General features: G+C 26.6%; 1 long non-coding RNA gene across 1 annotated transcript in view; it reads right to left on the reverse strand.

Annotated features, from left to right (window-relative positions):
- LOC139427226 (uncharacterized) overlaps positions 1 to 1,658 on the reverse strand; it is a 107,737-nt gene extending 106,079 nt beyond the window's left edge. Inside the window, exon 1 of the long non-coding RNA XR_011638364.1 lies at positions 1,368 to 1,658. This is a non-coding gene — a long non-coding RNA (uncharacterized lncRNA). The remainder of the gene's footprint in view (positions 1 to 1,367) is intronic.
- Positions 1,659 to 6,409: the final 4,751 nt, after the last annotated feature.

The following is a 6,409-nucleotide window of genomic DNA, read 5'->3' on the forward strand; positions in this document are numbered from 1 at the left end:
CATATATATATATATATACATATATATATATACATATATATATACATATATATATATAATATACTTGTGTTTTGACTTTCAGAAGAAGTCTTGAAGAAATGCTAATAAAGAAATCTCAAATTTCTTCTTAAAAAATGAAAATTCATTTCTTTCAATCCCTTTTCTCGACATGAATTATTAATATTTGAAGAAATTTCATACGAATTGTATAATAATGTATTCTGTTTTAGAAAGATGAAAAATGCATTTCAGAAAATTATCTATTTATATCAATTTTGCTTTTAGGAAATGCTTTTCAAAATTGGAAAATTTGATTTAGAAAATTTGCTTTTAGGTTGTTTTTTTTACAAACAATATTTTTATTGGTTTAAGTTAGATAATGAAATGATTTTAATGGCATTTGCATGGGTGAAAGAAAATCTGCAAAAAAAAATTCCATGCTTATTCATGTCTATTTTATTTCAATTTTAAACGAAGAATATTTTACGACTGATAAACTGCAGTTTTAATAATGTCTTATGAAATTTCTGAATTTTAATATTCGCAGCAGCATACTCTATGCTGACTTTTTTTTTTATAAAAAATTTATATTTTTCTGTGGTTTTCAGAAATTGGAAGTGTTCAATAATTTACAATTTATTTTTATTCAAAATTAAACTTTTTAATAAATTTTCTTTCGAAATAATTTTAAAATAAACTCTTAACAAATAAATTAACAATGTCAAAAAACACCTTTCCCGTTATTATACACTTCAATTATATATAAAAAAAACAGAAACTAATAAAATAATCATTAAATACAATTTTAAATATTAAATCTCTTTTACGAACAGTTTTTTTTCCAGTTAATTAGATAAGGTATTAACTTTAATGTTATTTCCATAATACAATGCTATTTTAACGTTATTAGCATAAAAAAAATCTTCCGTGACTATTCAAGTCTGTTTTCTCGAAATATTAAACCTAAAAATTTTATATCTGATAAAGTGCAAATTTAAAAATTTATGTGTTTTAAAAACTTAACATTTTTAGGAGTTTTCAACATTAGAAGTGTCAACAAATTAAAATTTACTTTCATTTTAAATTAAAGTTTTTAATATATTTCTATTCAAATTCATTTTAAAGAAAACTTTTTATGAAAAAATTAATGCCAAAAAAAAGTTTTTCACGTATATTTACCCTCTAATTGTATGAAAAAAGTATTCAAATAATTATTAAGAATAATTTGGAAATATTTAATCTTGTTAAAATACTTGTAATGCTTAACATTTCCGAAATAAGTAATTTTTTCAAACTAAATGTAATTAATAAATACCAGATTTACTTCACAATAAAAAAAATTAAATCAAAACATTTTAACATCTTACTTGAACGATACTCTTTTTTCGTATTTTAGAAAATGTAATTTAAAATATAGATTCATATGGTGTATCTCATAGGAAAGCAAAATCAAGTTTCGCAAATATAAATAAAGCAGCCAGACAGTAACGAAATATGTTTGATTAATGCAACCAACTAAAAGCTCCTTAAACCAAACCTTAATTCAATACACTAAAAAACCAAAACTTCTAAACAACCTTTTCATTTAATGAAGCTGAAAGCTGCATAAACCATTTAAACACAATACCTTGAGCAATGGCTTCAAACTCCAATTCTTTTAAAACAAATTCAACGAAAATAATGAAAAAAAAGTTACACCGCATGTTTTAAAACGACTAGATTATGTCAACAAAGCGAAAACGAAACTCACATGATTAATTAGCAAACAACGGTAGTTTATGCAGCTTGATCGCGAACGATTTTAGCATTTAGAAAAATAAACATTAGAGAAATGCATATGGATATATATTACGCCTTAGATGATAAAACTGCGCAACAATTTAAAATATGCCTTAGTTGAGTTTATTTTTTTCCGTTTTCTGCTAGAGATATTGTCTTTAGAGAAAAATAAACGTAAAATGCCAGAGGCTTACGTTGAGGCAATTATCTCGTGTGATGCGATAGTATTTAAAGCCACGTGCTGTAAGCGAATCTTGAATAATCGCTAATGTTCTTTATGACAGGTTTTATTACTTCTTTTTTATCGGTTAAAATGTCCTAAGCATTCCGCAAGGAGCCGTAAAAGCTCAGATTGCAGCCATGCATTAAGTTAGGCTTTCATGGTAGGTATTCGTAAAATGCGCCCAGAAGGCTCTTAGTAAATAGATATGCGCTAACGTGTTCTATTAGATGAAAAGTATATGCACTCAACTTATAGAATCTTAAACGTCAACGTCCAATTTTCGCTCGTAAATTTCTGTCATTTTTAAATGAGTTTGAGTCATTTTTTCCACTGAATGGTTCCTTATATTGTTTGCATAAAATTAAGTTTTATCGTCGAAAAGTTTAAAAAAATTGCTTTGACGCGATTTTTAAAATGTTATATAACTGATTATTTTTAAATCATTTTAGCTTCAACTTAGCATTAAGTGTTTCTAAACACGTTAATATTACGAATTTTACAGTGAGAATTTTCACGAATTCTAGTAGACGAAAAGTATTTATACTCAACTTATAGAATCTTGAACGTCAAAGTTCAATTTTTGCTCGTACATTTCTGTTGTATTTAAACGGGTTTGAGTAATTTCTTCCATGAATGTTTATTTATATTGTTTGCATAAAATTAAGTTTACTGTCAAAAATTAAAAAAAAAAATGCTTTAACGCACTTTTTAAAATGTTATTTGAAGGATTATATTTTAAAATCATTTAATTCCATAAAAAGGCTCAACTTAACATTAAATTGTTTTTTTATATGTTAATATTATGAATTTTTCTGTGAAAATGTTTTTGACGTATTCTGTAAGATGAAAAGTATTTGTATTCAACTTGAAGAATTTTAAACGCCAACGTCCAATTTTCGCTCGTAAATTTATGTAATTTTTACATGAGTTTGAGTCATTTTTTCCACTCAATGGTTTATATAATCCCAATATGATTACACCTGTGGTAAAATTTTACTATATTATTTTCCCATATGGGCAGATCTCTAAAACCTTTAACTTTTGATAATAAAAAAAATAATAAAAAATAATAGGCACACTATTTTTACACCTCCAGAATTGTGTTAAAATGTATGAAATATCAGAACATAATCGTGAACATCGAAAATTTTAATGCCCTTATAAGTATAAACAAAAAATTAAAATTTTTAAACTAGTTTTTCTACGAGTAGGTTTATAATAACAAACTGTCATTACGTGAGGTTACAGTTACGATGTCAAGACCGTAATCAGACGCAGATCTAGAAGTAAATGTTAAAATCAATTAAAATTTTGATCACACGTTTTTCATTGCCTAATTTATTTTCTGTGTTGTGTGCATCGTATTGCGTGGCATCTGAGTAAAGTTTTCGATCTATTCTCTAGGTTGTCCAGACCGTAACCCTGTCAAACCGTAACCTCAGGATTAATTAATTGAATTTAACATATCAGAACTTAGTTTTTTCCCTATGCTTTACTAATTGAAGATATTTTTTGACTGAAAATAATTAAAGTAAGCCGTTTTATACATTTTATAACAATTTAAATTACTGTTAAAATTTTTCAATTCATTTATGATGCTAATAATTTTTGATGAAAAATAAAGGGTAAATATGGATGAAATTATTAAAAAGAAAAAATTGCTCAGTAGAAGAAAAATAGGTTCCATAAGTTTATATGTTTATTAAATAAATGATACTTTTGTCGTTTTTATGATTTTTAATGAAATGTATTTAAACCAAGAAAAATTAGTTCAAAAATTTTTGTTTTTTGTTTATACTTATAAGGGCATCAGAATTTTCGATGTTCACGATTATTTTCTGATATTTAATACATTTTCAAACAATTCTGGATATGGAAAAATAGTGTGCCTATTATTTTTTATTATTTTCTTTTATTATCAAAAGTTAAAGATTTTAGAGATCATTTCATATACGTATGGAAAAAACTTATCATACGCGTGTGGTAAAGATATGCCATACGCCTAGGGCAAAATTTTACCATACGTTTATGGCAAAAGTGTACAGCAGAATTTTAAAACGGGCAAAGCCGCATAGGGATACCTTATGATATTGTTTATAGTAAACGTCTGACGAATTTTCCTAAGGGATATTTTCTTAATCATTTAAAAAGATTAACTCCTCATTAAAGTGTTATAAGTTATGAAATATTATGAAAGTTATTGCTAAAACATTTTGGCAGGGGTCAATTTATTTTTTTTTCCTTAGATTTTCAGTACATTCAGCAAAATGTATGTCACCAAATCTATTAAAAGACTTTTTTTTATTTCATCTATACAAGAGATTAAAACAATATTTTTAAAAACTTCAGAGTTTTATGTTAAACTAACCCACAATTGCATTTCTTGCAAAATAAGACCAATAAAGTCTTCTACGGTTAATCTAATGGCAAAAGAATATTAACCCATGATCCGTAAATTGTATTTTACATCAGCATTGTGCAAGCCGGGAAGATAATGCAAATTGACCAGCCATTTCCAGGAACATTATACGAAATGATTAGCCATTTCCGGGAACATTATACGAATGAACAGGCCATTGACAGGATTCGAACCTGGTTTACCTCATTGCAAGATGGACACTCTTTTCCTCGCTCCATCTTGGCAAGATTTTTTCATTTTATAAATAAGTTAGAAACTCATACTCAAAAAAATTTAGTTAACAGAAACGTAGAGTTATCAAAATAGTAAAAAACTACGCATTACATTAACTCATTAATGATCGGTTAATTTTCAAGAAATCGGTCATAAAAGTGTCTACTTTTTGGCTTTTGTATTTGTATTACGTATTTGATTAGTACTGAAATCCAGTTTAAAATAAACTATCTACAATTACCTTAAAGAATATCCTGGTAAAATGAGAAATAAAATGTTTTCAGGGCAAAAGAAATGAATTAGTTTTATTCTTATTGGCACGTTACTACTGAACACTCCAGCCCGTCAATATCACGAGGATTTTTAAAAAAATTGCCTTCGTGCACAATTTTAAGTTAAACTAACCCACAATTGTATTAATTTGAGAGGAAGACTAATAAAAATATTTATAGTTAATCTGTTACAAAAGAATACAAACCCATGATCCGTAAATTGTATTTTACTAAAGCATTGTGATTGGTGCGAGCTAGGAAAATTACACAAATTAATCAGCTATTGCTGAGAGCCTTATCGGAATTAATTAGTTATTGTCGGGATTCAAACCTGTTTTACTTCATTGCAAAATGAGAACTCATTTTTTTAGTCATCCTAGCAAAGTTTTTTATTTTAAAAATAACCTCGAAATTCATAATTAAAAATTTTGTTAATCAAAACGCAATATTATCATGCTAATTAAAAACTATAAAAAGCTCATTAAAATTGAGGGAGGAATTTATTAATTACTATCAAAAAATTTTTTAGAAAAAACAGCAAGTAATAAAGAGTTACATAGATTTAATATTTGTAACTAACTATTAAACTAAATTGGTAAAACAAAAATCTAAAAAAAAAACATCCAACAAATTAATTTTCAGGAGTACGCCTAGAACTTTTTTCCTTCCTATTGACACACATTGTTTATTAACGATTAATAAGTTCTTTAATAGATGAGCAGTAAACAGGCAAAAAGCCCATTTATCAATACCTTAAGAAAGTAGCTTCAAAAACAATATATATATTTATATTTTTCATAGTGATATAGATTCTTTAATACTTCATTCTGTGTTTGAAGCAGCTGGGTTCGTAAGTATCGATTTTATGTCATGCATGTAAGACAAATAGAGCTGCATAGACTTCAACACAAATAACAAAATAAACTTCAACACAAATAAATCAGTCTTGTCATAGAATCATAAAAAAATTAGTATTGGTTACTTTCCTTACGTCTTAGAGCAAGCTGAAATTCTTTCAGATAATTATTACTACCCGAGTGTCGAAAGAAAAGGAAAATAAATGAAAATATAAACCTCTTCAATGTTTTCTTATGTATGCTCTCCAATATAATATTTTTTTTATAACTGATGACATAATTAAGATATACATAAGTTTTCTTTATAGGATGTAATATTTTAGTAAGAACTATAAATTTCATTTACATTTTGTTCTAAATTAGAATGACAGTTTTTAAACATTTATGACTGCGAAAGAATTAAGGTTTAAAACATTGCTACTAATTTACGGGAAAGTGCATAAAATTTCCCTCCCAGTATACTTGGTCATATTTAAAAAATTCCTTACTTATGGCAATGTAAAGTATAATAAAAAAAATCACACCAGAATTTTTCAAAATCTTTTAATAAATGAAAATCAAATTGCAATATTTTTTCCACTATCGGTAGCATTCACGTGCCCCTTTCGGTACTACTGACAACCATTGGCAACGACCACGAGCAGTT

The sequence above is a fragment of the Parasteatoda tepidariorum genome, chromosome X2 (genome assembly GCF_043381705.1).
Source record: "Parasteatoda tepidariorum isolate YZ-2023 chromosome X2, CAS_Ptep_4.0, whole genome shotgun sequence".
NCBI classification, from domain to species: domain Eukaryota; kingdom Metazoa; phylum Arthropoda; class Arachnida; order Araneae; family Theridiidae; genus Parasteatoda; species Parasteatoda tepidariorum.